This window comes from Rosa rugosa, chromosome 6 (assembly GCF_958449725.1).
Source record: "Rosa rugosa chromosome 6, drRosRugo1.1, whole genome shotgun sequence".
NCBI lineage: Eukaryota > Viridiplantae > Streptophyta > Magnoliopsida > Rosales > Rosaceae > Rosa > Rosa rugosa.
Window position 1 is genome coordinate 52436514 of NC_084825.1, and position 17849 is coordinate 52454362.

The 17849-nt window shown below is 37.6% G+C and overlaps 2 long non-coding RNA genes across 4 annotated transcripts; both read right to left on the bottom strand.

The window, feature by feature from the left end:
* Positions 1–2555: 2555 nt before the first annotated feature.
* On the bottom strand, positions 2556–3962 carry LOC133714140 (uncharacterized). The gene is made up of 3 exons (XR_009848474.1): positions 3805–3962; positions 3503–3609; positions 2556–3212 (listed from the first exon to the last, which is right to left on the bottom strand). It is a non-coding gene; the product is annotated as an uncharacterized LOC133714140 (long non-coding RNA).
* Positions 3963–4308: 346 nt separating this feature from the next.
* Positions 4309–5485, bottom strand: LOC133713733 (uncharacterized). Of its 3 annotated transcripts, XR_009848224.1 has the most exons (4): positions 5452–5485; positions 5205–5332; positions 4929–5069; positions 4309–4732 (listed from the first exon to the last, which is right to left on the bottom strand). It is a non-coding gene; the product is annotated as an uncharacterized LOC133713733 (long non-coding RNA). The 3 variants fall into 3 exon arrangements; XR_009848222.1 differs by lacking the exon at positions 5452–5485 and having other exon boundaries at positions 5205–5402; XR_009848223.1 differs by lacking the exon at positions 5452–5485 and having other exon boundaries at positions 4309–4692; positions 5205–5401.
* Between the last annotated feature and the right edge of the window lie 12364 nt (positions 5486–17849).

Sequence of the window (17849 nt, forward strand, 5' to 3'; positions counted from 1 at the left end):
TTTCCATTTAGACTCAGCGGTATGCTTACATTGCTAGCATATGTCATTATATTTGATAAATATGGAATTCTGTGACCTTTACACGAGGTTCCTTTTCCTTCTTTGCTGCTGAACATGTTATCCCTATAAGTAAAGGGATTCATATTGTCAGGTGGAATGCATGGCTTAATAATTTTTTTTCCGTTTGTCCAGTATTATTAGGAGAAAGGTTCATCTCAGTTTCAGATATATTACTGTTGCGAACCTTGTAAAGATGCTATATTGTTGATTACTGGCGTTCTTATTTATTGACTTGGATTTTCGATAGTATATGTTAATTGTTTTAGTCCCACTCAAGTATGTTTTAAGTTTGCTCTCTTTAGTTTATCCTACTAGTAATTGGAGCTCATTTTTACTAATGAGTATGGTTATTCGATTTGGAGTAATTTATAATGGCTTTAACTTGACAGTAAAAAGTAGCTTGATTTTTCTCCGTGTTTAATATAGTGTGTAGCAGGGGTTGAGGCTAAGTGTGTGGTAGTTGTTGACTGGCACTATGCCAAAAAAGCAATCAGACGACAGAGGAGATCTGTCGTCTGATTAAAAAAATTTATGTTGTCTAGTACGGTGCCGTCTCTTGGGGCATCAGACGACAGATTTCCTCTGTCGTCTTATTTATCAGACGACAGAAATTTTTTAGGTCTTCTGTTGTCTGATGAAATCGAGACATGAGGCTAGTGAATTCAAACGACAGATAAATGTCGTGCGATCTAGAAACAAATAACAGTTCCTTATAATTTGTATGATCTAATGCTTATTCCAAAGACAGAAAAATGTGGTTTGAATGCACTGAAGTAGAAGATATGAAATCCTATCTGTTGTCTGAATGGACTTATAATAACAGTTTAGTGTTGTTTTATTCAAATTCCAATAACAGTTAACTGTCATTAGCATTCAGTTCATAATACATTTATCTATGGTCTTTAGTAGCCTACAATAACATTTATCTGTTGTTTTAGTGCACAAGTAACAACATATTTTTTCTTGTATCTGTTGTTCTTAGATATGTCCAACAACATATTTGGATTTCATTTTGTCGTTGCTTTTTATTTCAGATGACAATTTTCTGTTGTTTGAGTGCACAAGTAACAACATATGGTTTCTTGTTTCTGTTGTTCTTAGATATGTCCAACAACATATTTGAATTTCATTTTGTCGTGGTTTTTCTATTTCAGATAACAATTTTCTGTTGTTTGAGTGCATACGTAACAACATATTTTTTCTTGTTTCTGTTGTTCTTAGATATGTCCAACAACATATTTGGATTTCATTTTGTTGTTGCCTTCTAATTCCAGATGACATATTTGTATTCTAGTTGCACCACAATTATGTAAATCTGGAAACTACCCAATGCATTCATCAAATATGGAATCCATTTATAAAAATACAAATATTTGATTAATCTGTTACTGCAGCTATACATACATCCATAATGGAGCTAAACTTAATAAACATCAGTTCAATAACCCACCACAGTTGGCATGATCAACAAATGAAACCCAAAAAACACTGATATCTCATACTATTAATCATGTTTGGTGAAGGCAGATTTAGGTGGTGCATCAGTCTCTTCAACAGCTGGTTTCGACACTGTTTTTTTTTTTTACCTCTTTTCATTTGCAGTGCCTTCATCCTTAGTGCTATTACTTTAGCTTTGGCTGTGTTGTTAGACCGGGGAGCCTGAAAGAAACAGATCAATAGTTAGCAGTATGTATCAATAAATGGTTGAAAACACACAAAAGTTAAGGAACTTAACAGCCACATCAACTCACCAAGTAAACAAATATCAAGAAAAGAAACACAATCCAGACAATAGAAGCCAGTCACCAAAAAGAAACTGAACGCAAGACCAAGTTCTTGCCTTTTAACTTCAAACAAACTCTCCTCTCTCCTTCTCTCTCGTTTTTAATCCCCTCCGGAAAAAAAGTATTCTTCTTCCCTCTTCCTATTCTTTCTTCTTTTCTTTCTTTCTCCTCTTCTCTCTGTCATCGACTTTCCCATCTGCTCCTCTCTTTCTTTCTGACTTTCCTCTTTCTTTCTTTCCCTTGTTACTCTTTCTTTCTCCACCTCCCTCTATTTCCTTCTTTCTCATCACTTTGCCGACCCATCTTTCATTTCTTTCTTTTTTCTCTTTTTTTTTTCTTTTTCTTTCTTCTTCCTAGCCACCAAAAACTGAACTTCTCCTTTTCAAATAAAAGCCCACACCCCAAAACAAACAAAAAAAGAGAAATAAACTTAATATCTAATAATCTAAGTAATTGACAAACTGAAAGACAAAACCAACGAACCAAGTAAAACAATAGCACCTAACTAAATAAGTAAAAGAAATAAACCTTTAACAAGGCTTATGAAAATGTAAACCCAAACACAAAAGAAGAGATATTTAAATTGGATGAGGGATATCACAAAAACTGTGAGTTAGACTAGCAACATGGCATTTTTTTTTAATAGACTAGCAACTAAATCCATATCCTTGCAATCATCCACAGGGAAGTCATGACTCAAACACACTACTCAGCTCTATCAACTGCAGTAAAAGTGCAGTATCATAACTATAGAGTAGAAGTTAACTAGAAAACCCAAAATAGTTTTACAAGATTTACATGGCTAATAAATCATAGTAACAACAACTAAACACCATCAGTTCTAACTTGAAGTCACAACCAATTGGAATTCAACTTTTCCACCAACATCAAATCAATAAAGAGCCAACATAAGACTCAAAAGTCCTCTGACCTTACAAATATAATCACAACACTAAGCTTTTTGCAATAAAATCTAAACCCCGTAAGAATTGAGGGAAAAGAAACAAACATTCCCTTAATCACTTAATTACCGAACTCAAGAACTGTCACACCAACCTAATTTAAAGGCTAAAATAAATTGAAGAACACTTCTAACAAGTATAATATCCAAAACTAATCCCAAAACAGTTCACATCAGTTCCAAGTACAAAAGAAAATAGAGGATTAATACAATACATTTGATAGGCATCGTAGAACCAAAAACACCCAATTTCTAACACTAAAGTGTCAGAAGGAAACAGAACAAACTTTACGGAGCAATTACTTACCCTTACTCCCATTCTCCTTCATTCATCTCTTTCTTCTTCTTCTTCTAGCACCCAAATCGAAACTCACACCATTCTATAGCTTTACTCTCTACACACCTCACTGCTCCCCAGAACAAGAAAAACCAAACAAAGAAAGCCAGACAATTAAACACAGAGAACACAAAGATATAGCAGCACAAAATAAATGAAAATAACAAAGCTTTAATCACCTAGAACAAAGAAAATTAGTTTGACTTGAAAGCAAGAAACAATGGAAAAAAATTAAATGAAGAACATCAAACACCAAACCTGAAAACACACCACAGAGCAAACCAAGTACAATTTAACAAAAATGTGTAAACTATAAATAAGGACCAAAACAGGAATCAAAAAGCAATGAACAACATTTACATGGAAAAACTTTTGCACTTCTCAAATATAAAGAACAACCATGAACCATCTTCTCGCAATGTTCCTAGTTTCACACCAAAACCTCCCAAATTCTAAATCTGCAGTACCTGAAAAAATAAAAAATATATATAGAATAAGCATAACTAAAAACACCAAGTTAATTAAGATCAGATTTTAATGTTGTAGAGAGAGTTAAACAGCAAGTAAGATTGATTTGAGTTCCATATAATTTCAGGTTGCCTTAAAGTAATCCACAAAATTTGATGCATCAACAAAATCTTCCATGAAATCCACAAACAAACCATCTGTTCCTCGTCGTTGACATATGTCATCTACTGCCTGATGAAGCCTTCTCGATATTGTAGCTCGCATCTCATCGTCCAAACATTTCTTTACCAAGTTTTTATGCCATGCATGACGAACCCGCCAGAAGCTTATCAGCACCGAGCACTGAAATACATCCCTGCGTTAAGTGAAAATAAAGGAATTCCATCAGCTTCAACTCATCAATTGAAACAAGAAAAAGAAATACAGCTCCAGATTATTTCAAGTAGTTGCCTGTATTGCCACTGACCCAAACCCCAAAAGGAAACCTCATTAAATAAAGAAAGAATATTTTTCAGCTTTCAACTTTGATATTAAACATCCTTTTACAGGGCTATATATCTTATCAATCTTAAATCATTCATTGTCAAAACCATATGCACTAAGCACATAATCCTGGTGTATCAACTAAATTTCAGATGTAGAGTCACTCACTTCTCAAGCAGAAACTTATGATATATGTTAACTGATCATAAGCCATCTCCTTAATACTGGTATTTCATGCAACATATGATACACTAAAAGTACTTATTAAACATTTTTCTATCCAAAATCAATGGATGCATCGATTAATTTGCTGATGGAAAAAAAAAAAACACATTGTACCTTCCACGCCAAATAAAATAAATAAACAAATGAAGAATCAGCCTATGAAGCTCGCATTTAGGTTGGTGTGTGTGTGTGTATCCCAGAGATATCAAAGATACCATACGTACCATTCTTTGCCTTCTTTCCAACCGTTGCTTCTCCGCATTCGCCTTTTCATATTCTCCATTCTCCAGGTGCCGCTGGTCTGGCCTGAGTCTGGAATCCGTGGGTGGGAGCTTCTCCTTAATCCGTGATCAAATACCCAGGATCAGACAAAGCTATAAGAAACAATTAGAGATCTTCAACAAATCCATGGACCTATGTGGATAATATATACGTGCAATTAATCCAATAATTATCATGAAGAATGGCGCACAATATAGACCAACAGATGTGTGAGTTTCTCAGAGTCATCAGACGAATAAAGTAGTGAGCTTGTGTCAACATTTTCTATGCCTTGGCATAGAAACTACAGATGTCAGAACAGGTTTATAAATAAAAATTAACCACTAACCTGGTGAGGATTTCGGTCAAGAATGGATTGCTCTTTGAACTTCAGTTTGCATGAATACTCACGATTACCCCGTATGTGCATTGTACCATGGTGGTCACAATAAAGTTTACCGAGAATGAGATTATATATATTTGTTGTGACCTATCAAATGGCATGAAAATATTTAGCATGACTGGAACATATATAAAGAAAATAAATAAACAAATACAAAAGATAAACCAAAAATTCGAATGAGGAGTCAGTATAAAGGGAAACATAATCACACAGTAATCCCACCTTGCTCCACTGGAAAATTTCACCATCATCAAACTCCACGCTTAGAACTCCAACAGGGTCAAGCTGAATTGATCGCCCCCAAAATTTTGACCGGAGATTGCTGTCAGCCCAGAACTTCCACCCTCTACCTTCACAGTGGCAAGCAATGAGTGTTGGGTGGTGACTGACCTCTTCCTCAATTCCATTGCTAAATTAAGGATTTCTAAAGTACAAGTATAGGAAACATAATGAAGCACATCACCCTTACCTCCCTTGCGGCTAAATCCCTCGCTTCTAGGTTTTCCTTCTCCAAAACTGTATTTCCTTTGTTTCCTACAATTACAACGCGAAAACTATTTCAGGACTCACAACGTAGAAGCAATGAAGAAGAATTAATGACTAAGTGGATATATGGATTAGAAAACCAACAAGAGTAATCGATTGATTCAATTCAAAGCCCATCAAAAGTTCAAAACCAACTACATAGATGAATCAATTGATTCAATTCCCATTCACAGAGGCCAAAACAGATGCAATTCAATTAATCAACTAATTCAATTCCCATCCAAAATAGATACAGAGGCCAAATATCATCATCTCAAAACAATGCAGTAAGCAAAGTCCAAAACAGCTCCAACAATCATGAATCAGAAACACCACAGTCCAAAATCCAAAACTTGACTATGAGATACACAACTACAATTCAATTAAGTTTATAACATTCACCGAGCTTGCAGAATGCTAGAATCACTTCAATTATGACTCAAATCAGTGAAATCACTCAATGCCCAGCAACTTAACAAGACTCACCGAGCTTGCAGAAACACCGAATCCAAAACCCAGAAATCGAGCTTGAAGAATCACCACTTGAACCCAGAAATCGAGCTTGAAGAATGAAGAATCACCAAGCTTCGAGGTTGAAGAATCACCGAGCTTGAAGCCTTGAACCCAGAAATCCAACCCAAAATCAAACCCAGAAAGCCCTGAAAAGTGTGAACCCAGAAATTGTGAGATTGTGAGACTAAAACCTAGAAATTCGATTAAGAGTAAAACCCAGAAAGACTGAGAATCGAGTTTACCTGCGAGCTGGAGAGCTAAAGAGCTGGCCGGAGAGGGACTGAGAATCGAGTCAATCGACTGATCGAGAAAGAGCCTGTCGGATAGAGAGAGAGCGACTGGCCGACGGAGTGTGCAGAAAAGAGAGAGAGAGCGACGGAGCGACAAAACCCAGAAGAGAGAGCGACGGAGCCTTTCACGTTTTGATTTTCAACCCAGAAAATAGGGTTCTCTCACCTCTCTTCGCGTTTTGGTTAAGAGAAAAAAAAAAAAAAGCGCCCAAAACCCAGGCCGACTTTATCCCCAGCGCCCAGCTCGCTCGACTAAGGGGAAATCGGAACGGAACTGATGCGCCTAGCGCCTAGGCGGCCGCCTTAGGCCGATTTTTAGAACCCTGGGAGAGATTAGTTTTGGGTAAGGATTCTTAGATTTGAGAGATGGCCGATTTTTGAGAGGTATAGATGGCTAAGTTTTCCTCCAGATGCTGTGAGCTTCGAGTTTCTGGTTGCTAAGAGAGTTTTAGACAGAGGTAATGTTTGTGGGAATGAAAAACACGAAGCTAGGTTTTGGTTATGTCAAAAGAGACTTAAAATAAAAAGAAGTCAACCTCACTTTATTCAAACAACAGAATTTCTTGGCTCTGTTGTCTGAATAGTTTTCCATTGACTAGTTACCGATAGGGTTTGGGCATTTGGGAGGGAAAATACTTAATTTTGTTGGAGGGAAATCTAAACTTTCTGCTAAGAAAATTTTCATCTTTTCAGACGACATTTAAGTGTCGTCTGAATCTGACCATATCTTCAAAATGAAACAAGCATGGTTTTTCATTATATTCAGACAACACATTTAATTTATGTGTCGTCTGAGTTTAGTCTGAAACACTCAGACGACAGAAAATGACCATTCTGTCGTCTGAACTCTGTTGTCTGATAGCTTTTTTGGCATAGTGTGGTGGTAGTAATGTTATGGAGATGTTGAGCTTGTGAAGGATAAAACCAAATCTATGCAAGACTAGACCTAGAGTAGTATTGTTTTACTCTGTCTAGTTAGATTATCTGTGATCATTTGTGCCAGGTGATTTATAACTGCCAGTTTCAAGAATTTTTAATCCTAAATTTAGTGAGAGAAATTGAGAGATCAGGTGTAATTGAGAACGCAGGGGTTCAAATGAAAAAGATTCATTGAGTAGGATGAAGTTAAATGGTTTGGTATGACTTATGAACCAGGGATGACCTTATGTGTTACTATATCAGCTTGTGTTAGGTTGATAGAGTCTGTCAAGTGACATTTATGACGCATTTTGGATTTTTGCAGTTGCTTGTAGTTTCTGAGCTGTAAGTTCCATAGTTCCTTATTTCTGTGCGTTTTGTTCTCCCTCCACTGGGCTTTTCTCTTTGACATCATTTATGTCATTGACATGAACATCTTACCAATATTGGTAATTCGGTTCAACTTATTAGTGGCGTGGTAACAAATTGTCTCCTATCTCCCACTAAATCCTTGCCTTGGATTCAATTTGTTACTCCACCCCCATACACAGGGTGTTGGCATAAGATTTATAGCTGGCCTTGTTGAAATTATTGATAGTTAATAACTTTATGAGGAACACTGTGTGGCTGAACCTAAGGGAATCTGTTTTTGCCACTGTAGCCATTTTGCCTTTTATGTAAATTGGTCCTGTAACAGAAACTTAAGGAGTGTTAAACTTTGAGCCAATTAGCCAGAGCCTTTTAATCTGTCAGCCTATTAGTCAGTTGCTTGTTAAACTTCTTATATATTTGGAATCTTGACAGCGATAGTCAATTGTACTCATCTTTAGATGGACCAAAATATGTAACTCTTTGAATTTGTATAGTTATTCTGCATAAACATATGCATCATTCTGTTTTCTGTCAACAATTGCAGAAATGTATGTGCTACCAACTATAGGGGGGAAACGCAATATGCATTCCTCTGTGTAATTGTATAATGGTAGAGTGAAGCCTAAAAACTCTGCATATTATGGTCAAATCGGGAAGCAACACTACTCTTCTTCTATATGGTACCAGTGGAATTTAGCGGAAGGGTACTATGGAGAGGTGAAATCTGTTTCTGAGCTCATGATGTCTGTTTATAACTTTATATGCATGAATTTCTGATAGTGCCCTGTCAATACAGCAAAAGAAACTTCTTGTTTTGAATTTTGCATTTAGAAAAAATTCGGGGTTTATTGATTACTTGATAGCAGATAAGATGGTCCAGGCCCCACTGCTCTGCTAGGATTAAAAGTGGGATTTCTATGGTTTTCAATTAATGTTGTGGATTTTTAACACTGATAATGTGAGAGCCGAAGCTCCAGAGGTATACTCTGTGCTTGTTTTTAGAAGCAAGGTGTTATTATTTTCATATCTGGAATGGCAAATGCAAAGAAAAGGATGGTGATTGTTTTGGTGAATCAACTTGAGTGCATCGTAATTATAGGGAGGGGATAATGGTTGAATTTTACTTTGGCTGGTCCATGACTCCAATATCATTTTTCTATTTGCCTCACCTTTGAAGTTGCAGTAACTTTCTCTGTATATATGATGTGAATTTGTTTTGTTTCCTTACTTGAGCAATTCGAAATTCTGGAGTTCTTTTATAGCTTTTCAGATTTTGAAACTTGGTTAGAAGTTTTAGTAATGGTATTTAGGCTTAGTTTGGGATTGCTGTGCTGTGAGGGGAAACACTTCCGAACTTGCTGTGAGGGGAAACACTTCCGAACTTGCTGTGAGAGGAAGCACTTCCGAACTTGCTGTGAGGAGAAGCAGCTGAGGTGTTTGGTAAACTGTTTTTAAAAGTGCTGTGAGATCCAAAAGCAATTTCTTGGTGTTTGGTAAGTTGCAAAGCAAAAGTGCTATCGAGACATCACTAATCTCATTGAGAAAACACAAGTACATGACACGAGAACTCGGACGTTGGACTATTATTTAAATATTTAGATCACACCACTACATTTGGAAATAAGTTTTTCGAATTAAAAAAACCAGAGAATGCTATGAGAATGATCACAAGAAATCATATTCCTACTCTCGTAAAGTAATGAGTATAAAGTCCAAAATATATCAAATCTCGGAGCGCTTGCTCTTATCTTGTTTAGAAGGTGCAAACTGGTCGATCTTGGCAACCGTGGTTTCAATGCGTTCGATCTTCACCAACTGACTCGTCACTGGCCCTTTAAACGAGCTCTGAACCTCACCCTCCGACGACCCATTAGACTCGTCACTGTTATTACCAACCGACGAGGACCTCGAGATACTAGAGTCCTCCTCCAACTCCAAACGACAATCCTGATCAAACCCTTTTGTGTCGTAGATCGAAATACAAGGCATCCCATGGATGAACCTCCCGGACCGTGGGATCATACCATTCCCACTATTCCCATTTCTGTCCAAAGCAATAGACATGATGTGGGTTTTGGTTCAAAGTTGCGAGCTTTGATTTAAAGACTGAAACTTTGGATTGAAAAACAACAGAGAAGAAAAATGAGGACAATTGGGAACTAATAGCTGGTTTCAAAGTTGAGAGCTTTGATTGAAAATCAACATAGAGAGAAAAAAATGACTGGAATTGGGTATTAATAGCTGGTGAGGAAGAAGACCCACATGGGTTGGAGACTAGGAGTTTTATCTGAATCGAATTCAGGGACTTTAACTATCTGCAGAGAAGAAGCATAACCCAGAAGACCCAAAGTCTGCGCAGAGGAAGGAGGCGAGGCCGGCGAGAATCCAGGAATTGAAGGACGTCAACAGCGACGAGCTGAAGAAGAAGGCGATCTGAGAGAAGAGGATGGAGAACCAGGCACCGAAGAAGAGGAAGGAGGAGATGTGGAATGATAATGATAATGACGGCAAAGAGAGATGAGGAGGACAGAATTGGCAGGAAGTCCAATTTCATTAAACAACAGTGGAGAGCTCCTCTGTGTTTTCCCAAAGCAGTTTTTAAAAGCTACAAATTGTAGCTTCTCAATTTCAGCTTTACAGAGAAGCAATTTCAACTAAAAACAGCTTTTAAAGATTTTACCAAACACCATGCTCTTGTCCCAAAAGCAGAAGCAATCTCAAAAGCACTCCAGGAATCAATCCCAAACTAAGCCTTAGTTTGACAAGAACTACCTTACTTTCTGCCACTATATATTTCTGAGCTGTGTACTTGTGAATCCCTACACTTGTTGGAAGGAGAGGAGGAGAATTACGACTTAAGTTGACCGAGATTTGAAGTAATTAATTAACTTGATAATATTGTACCAATTATAAATACATACAAATTTAAGACTTAGTTCGTCCTATGACATACATTTAAAATGCAGACAGACTTTTTTTATTCAACAACAACCAAACTTGTTCCAACTTCTTGATAATCTAACACGTGGAGTGGCAGTGCAGTGGCCTGATAATCTAACAAGTGGAGTGGCAGTGGCAGTGGCCTATTCAAAACTAGAAAAAATAATGAAAGTTCAAACAGTAAGATTCAAAGTTCATTAATTATGAGATTTAAGATAATGAAACATAAATCACAATCACACATGAGGATACCACTTACCACCTCTAGCCACTCATAAAATCGTTGAAGGGAAAACCAATTCCTGCTAAATTGTCATAAAAATCCAACGGCATGGATGGGAACGCCACTAAGAATTTTACCATTGCTTTTTCCAAAGACTGTCAAAGATTATATATATATATATACACACACACACATATATACATGTAAAAACTTTTTCTATAAATTTATATTCAATTAATTTGAAAATATCAGATAAAGTTACCAGTTTTGTCCTAACTAATTCATTAAAATAATGACAGATTGTTTTGGCACAATTTAGTGCTCCTCCGTAAGTGTTCCGAAATTGGCTCTTACGTAGAAGTTTCTTTTTAAGTTTGTCAATGTTTGGCACATCATCAAAACGTCGTCCAACGTTTGGATAGAACTGAGCAATAAACGGCTTGTATGTTACATCAAGATCCGCTAGAAGAGCGAAATCTAATAGAAAGTATGTCGTCTCCATCTTAGAACACAGCACCGGATGAAAGTATAACATTGCAAAATCCCTTGAAAAATATAAATAAAGTCAATGGACAAATAATTAGTTTTAAAATTAAGACTTAAGATTTATGTAGTGAGCTGCATGCATATGATCTAACTATTTTTCAATCAAGAAAATTGTGTACGAGGGTATAAGATTTCATCAACAAAACTCATCGCCGACCGGTCGCTTTCAAGAGGAACATGTCAAGATAGTAGATGGTGTGACCAAAATTGAGCGAATCCATAAATTCAAGAAAAACCTCGGTGTTTCCCTCAAGATTGTTATAGACAAAGTTCTTGAGAACCATCCCGCATCTACTGAGCTTAATCATTTTCTTGGTAGCATTTTGGTCAATTTTGGTCACACCATCCACTATCTTGACATGTTCCTCTCGAAAAATCCAACGGCATGGATGGGAACGCCACTATGAATTTTGCCATTGCTTCTTCCAAAGACTGTCAAAGATTATATATATATATATATATACATGTAAAAACTTTTTCTATAAATTTATATCCAATTAATTTGAAAATATCAGATAAAGTTACTAGTTTTGTCCCAACTAATTCATTAAAATAACGACAGATTGTTTTGGCACAATTTAGTGTTCCGCCGTAAGTGTTCCGAAATTGGCTCTTACGTAGAAGTTTCTTTTTAAGTTTGTCAATGTTTGGCACATCATCAAAACGTCGTCCAACGTCTGGATAGAACTGAGCAATAAACGGCTTGTATGTTACATCAAGGTCCGCTAGAAGAGCGAAATCTAATAGAAAGTATGTCGTCTCCATCTTAGAACACAGCGCCGGATGAAAGTATAACATTGCAAAATCCCTTGAAAAATATAAATAAAGTCAATGGACAAATAATTAGTTTTAAAATTAAGACTTAATATTTATGTAGTGAGTTGCATGCATATGATCTAACTATTTTTATGTCGTCTCCATCTTAGAACACAGCGCCGGATGAAAGTATAACATTGCAAAATCCCTTGAAAAATATAAATAAAGTCAATGGACAAATAATTAGTTTTAAAATTAAGACTTAAGATTTATGTAGTGAGCTGCATGCATATGATCTAACTATTTTTCAATCAAGAGAATTGTGTACGATGGTATAAGATTTCATCAACAAAACTCATCGCCGACCGGTCACTTTCGAGAGGAACATGTCAAGATAGTGGATGGTGTGACCAAAATTGAGCGAATCCATAAATTCAAGAAAAACCTCGGTGTTTCCCTCAAGATTGTTATAGACAAAGTTCTTGAGAACCATCCCGTATCTACTGAGCTTAATCATTTTCTTGGTAGATCATATGAAACACCGAGGTTATCAGTTTCCTTCAACAATTTTCACAAAAAGAAAAAAACTGAAAGAACCCAAATTCACATATTTTTTCAGGCAAACCCATAATTCAAGCAGTATTGAACACCAAGTAGCTGATCATCTGTCTATGTTGAGTCTATGTGCAGCATGTGCTCAAAGCTTAAATTACATGCATTGCAAAATAACCAGAAGAAAAGTAGTGATTTTGATGAAACAGTGTACATAAATTAGTAGAAACATGACTCCTGAAGTAAAATGTGGGTTCTTTAGATATGAGCAGGATCCAGCTTAGAAGCAGATGCTGATTAAAAATCACAATGCTTCTGCATGACTTGCACATAATTGCTATAAGTTTAGCTTCAATTCTTCCTCATTCTGATATCTAAGATCTAAATTTCTAATCTTCAATGCCGAAATCCACATTTACCGTCCAAATCCATATCTTTAATTCTCCAAATTAGTTGGAATCCAAATTGAAATCCATTTCATAATCTTTATCTTTAGCGCAGTTCCTTCAACAATTTTCACAAAAAGACAAAAACTGGAAGAACCCAAATTCATACAGGTGAGATCAAGCAAACCCAGAATTCAAGTACCCAAAATATTCAAATGAGCTCAAGAAAAAGTAGTGAAAGGGAAATTGGGATATGAGAAATTTGAGTGACTTACAGGGATGAAGAGACGGAGGTGGCAAAGCCGAGCAGATTTTTCAGGGTGGTATTGGTGGTGGCTACATCAGTTGGGAGGCCCAACTCTAATCGGGTGCCCAAACCAATTCTGAGGCCCAAACCAATTCTAAGGCCCAATGGGGTGTTTAAAGTTTTTAAGAATGTTGCTTAGATTTGGGCCCATTTGTGGACCAAAATGATGGGCTCTAGTTCTCTAGGATATCGTAATTGTGATCCCGGCGCCTTGATCCAACAAACAACGGTTATGTTTGAAATTGGTGGTACCTGCGAATCTTCTGGTATAGTACTGAAGGAGGGTTCGAGCTATTCTGTAATGGCGGAGCATGACATGTCAAATGAGTAGATCTATCTCTATGTACCACCGTGGGTACTATCACATCTCCTTGTTCTCTCTGTAGATGGCAGCGGCCAGCGGAAGAGTATGTAATGGTCACTCTGGCCTTAGGCTAACACAAATTTCTAGTAATTTGATAACACTCCACGAAGTCTATCTGGAGGTGTTACGATATGGTTGTAATAAATTCTATTTGAGTTCCTATCTATAAAGCTATTTCCTTGATTCAAAAAAAATATATATATATATACACACACACACACACACAAATTAAAACTTTTTTATTCAAAGAATATATATGAAATTCAAATTTGGTGAACTCTTTGATATCAAACTTTGGGTTTCATTATAGTAGTAGGAATGGGTGAAAATTTTGTCATGAAAAAGTTAACTGGCATTTAGTGGCATGAATAAATTATTACGCTAAAGTTTCACTTGATCACTGTAGTACTTTAGGATCTCGTTCATGTTATGTCAAGTACGCATAATATGAGTCTTGTCACTCGTTGAACTAATTATGTCAATCAATTTTGAATTTGACTGTTGGACAAATTTGGACTCATTTAGTACTAAATTTGCTAGGAAATAACAAAAACTAAAAGAAGAAAAAAAAGATGCCAAGGATGACTCAAAATTCAAGTTATGCATGTCAATCAAAAACGATCCGACGCATTCTTTTTGTTGTTGACTACAAGGTATTACTAGAACATTCAGGATCATATGATCAAAGTAGCCTTGAAAATGGGTGTATGGTGGTTAGAGTTTGGCGCATTGGCCTGATGGTACTTGTAACTGCGATTTCTTGGAGTTTTGGTTTATGTGTCCCCCCTCCTTCTGAAATTTGGACTATGTCAAGTACGTCACAATATGAGTCTAGTCACTGGTTGAGCTAATTATGTCAATCAATTTCGAATTTGATTGTTGGACAGACTTGGACTCATTCAGTACTAACTTTGCTAGACAATAACAAGAAAAAGGAGAGGCCAAGAATGATTCAAAATTTAAATTATGCAGGTCAATCAAAAACGATCCGACATTCCGATGATACATGCAACCCATCCCCCCCCCCAAAAAAAGTTTGTTTTCCGATTGATTGAATGAAACTTCTATCTCTATGATGAAGAACGAAGCAGAGTATCTTGACTGCTCTCACCCTATACTCTAAGAGCAAGTTCACCCGTTGGGTCACCAGGTCACCAGGGCAGGAAACTATTCACTGCCACTGGATCTTTGCTTCCACCCGTTGGGTCAGGGTCACCAGTCAGTTACTGTTCATCGAATATTTTATTAATTTTTTTAGTGTAAATGAGAAATGTATGATGTAAATAAATAGTATTGATAAACATTTTAGAAATACAACCAAATAAAATTTTATGAGTGGACAAATTATATGTCCACCCACATTTTTATCACATACAATTATTTAAAATACCTGTTACATTGTTATAGTGTATGATAATTTTTTTTTCCTTACCTGTTACATTGTTATAGTGTAATAATTTTTTTTTTCACTGCGCCAAATGGTGTATATGTCCTTAATTACAAACCATCAGATCTTCATATAATTAGAACCAACGGTCCAGATATGTGGACCGTTGCATTTAAATTTTCAAAGCACCCAATGGCTCGTTGCCACGTCACATATCCACTGCCACTAGCCAACAGTTTCTGGCCTTCCACGCGCGAGCTGCCGCATTTCCGCTACAGGACAAGAAACTGGGGCTCAACCCATTTGCAGGCGCGTCTGTCCCTCTCTTCTGTTTGTGCCACGTGGAGGCCTGGGTCATGGGCTCAGTCACCATGTTGCCCGAGCTCTTGTCCTGGGTCAATTACTATTGCCTTGCCCCAAGCCCGGTGGAAGCAACATTTTGGATTTTTTCCTGACCTGGGTCATGATATGACGTGGTGCCCGGGCAAAAGGAGGCCCGGTGAACTTGCCCTAACGGAAGTGTGACCAAGATCTTGGTGCCCACAACGGCACACGAGGATAAAGAAAGCCCGTCAATCCCAATTGGAAGCTTGGGGAGAGGAGCCCATACATGGTCGGTTTTGGGGTCAAATACCTCAAAAGCCGCATATCCCATGTATTCACCAGAGAGTGTATAGCTTATGTTTATGTTTAAGAATAGAGAAAAAATGGTTTGGGTGATCTAACTGGTGGCCATCCCCTGATTTTCTGATTGGTTCACTGCTGGTTATATTCAATCATATTAACTTGGAGTTCATCTTCTCATACATGGATTGGGATCTCACGTGGAGAGTGTAGGACCATATTTCATATAAAGGTTTATGTTTATGTTTCTGGTAGGAACGATTCTTTGTTTTAAAGACCGCAAGCACCTGAGGTTTTACCAATCCCGTTATTAATTGGTTGCACTATACGTGTGTGTGAAGAATTGATCAATATGTTATTAAAGTCGACTTTCTAGCTGCCTAGCTCCCAAACTTGTTTGTCCGGTAGTCTCTATCTTCAAGATCGCATAAAGAAACAAAGCTGAGAGAAGAGATAGAGAAAACAAGTTGAAGAAGAAGAAATGATGATGGAAGAGCCGTTAGTTCCATGAAAAGGATGCAAAATGAGATAATGAAAAGGATGGTGTATTATAGTTGATGGGTATGATTGATATATTGTTTGAAATTGATGACTCAATCAGTGTCCATTTAACTCAAGTTTAAGATCATGGACGACAATAGGAATTAAAAACTGTATGCATAAATTGACATTGTTACACTCTAGAGTCTAGATACTTACATACCAAGCACAGAGAAACATGTGTGTGCATATGTATATACCTATCCAGCTATCCTATGTGATGTAAAAGCTTGATTAAAAGAAATCGACATAACTTGAAACAAAATTAGTACTAGAAATCTTGAAATACGGAATGCTTATGATTAAATAAATAAAAGGGCTTACCGAGAGATGGAGTTACAGCACAAAGCAACCACCCAAAATGATAGAACGAAGTTCCTCATTCGAGTAGTACTCGAACAGGCGATGACCCAGGGCTTTGACAGAGAATATTCCAGAAATCGAATAGGAAAATTCGAAGGTGAACACAAAAAGTGTTAGCAAATGCACGAATGAAAAGCATACTCTTCGACCTCCAAGATGAGCACAGCTGTATGAAGTTGCTAAAAAATCATCCAAGTTCTTAAACTCATCAGGCAAATCTATCTCATCTAGCGGTTGAATACACTTAGGTTCACCTTCATTGGACAGCTTCATGCTGGAGACTCGTATTTGGCAATATTCAAAATCATAAGTAAATAGTAGCTTCTCACAGTCGTCATCCTCCAAGTCTAAAACTAAAACCTCGTTGTAAAAATCGGGGAAAAAACTATTAAACTGCCACCAGGGTGGTTCTTCAAGTGTAGTCCATGATCTCTCAGGGTGAGCCACGTCGAAGCAGAGTATCTTGACTACTCCCACCCTAGACTTTAACGGAAGTGTGATCAAGATCTTGGTGCCCACAACGGCACACGAGGATAAAGAAAGCCCTTTAATCCCAATTGGAAGCTTCCTAATTAGAAGCTTGGGGAGAGCAGCCCATACATGGTCGGTTTTGGGGTCAAATACCTCAAAAGCCGCATATCCTACTGTCATCGCCAGAGAGAGCGTATAGCTTACCGTCGATCTCCCGCATCCAGGGACGACGTTTTTCCGGTTCCAATTCCGGAATCATATAGGGGGGTTTAGGATTAGGAGTACCTCTGGTGCTGATGAACCTGGGGTTGGGTTCCACACTCTGATCAGTCTCCAAAACATAGGTTGGTTTAGGTTTGTGTCTCATCCACGGATTGAGAAACCAGCCGCCGGCCAGAACAATTCGAGAGCCCAAGACACCAAAACCCATATGGCCGGGAACGTGTTTGCCGTCTAAAAAAGCAAATTGTCGTAGCACCTCGGTGGAGTTGGATTTGGGGGCTTGAGATTTGGGGCAAAATATAGTGATGGGAGTATCGGAAGGAATGAACAAGTCGCTCAATCTGATGACCTGGACACGGTATCCAGCTAAACCTCCACGGTAGATCTCGAAAGTGCATAGATACAGCAATGGTTCAGCCTCGTCGGGTTTCTTCCTTTCCCGAGCCTCGTAGGCTTTCCTACTCTCCTCCGCTCTCTTCTTGGCCCTCGCCCGAGACCTTGCTCCTCCACCCATCCTTCCAAAACCTAACCCTAGATTTTCTCCTCGGCGGCTACTAGAACATTCGGG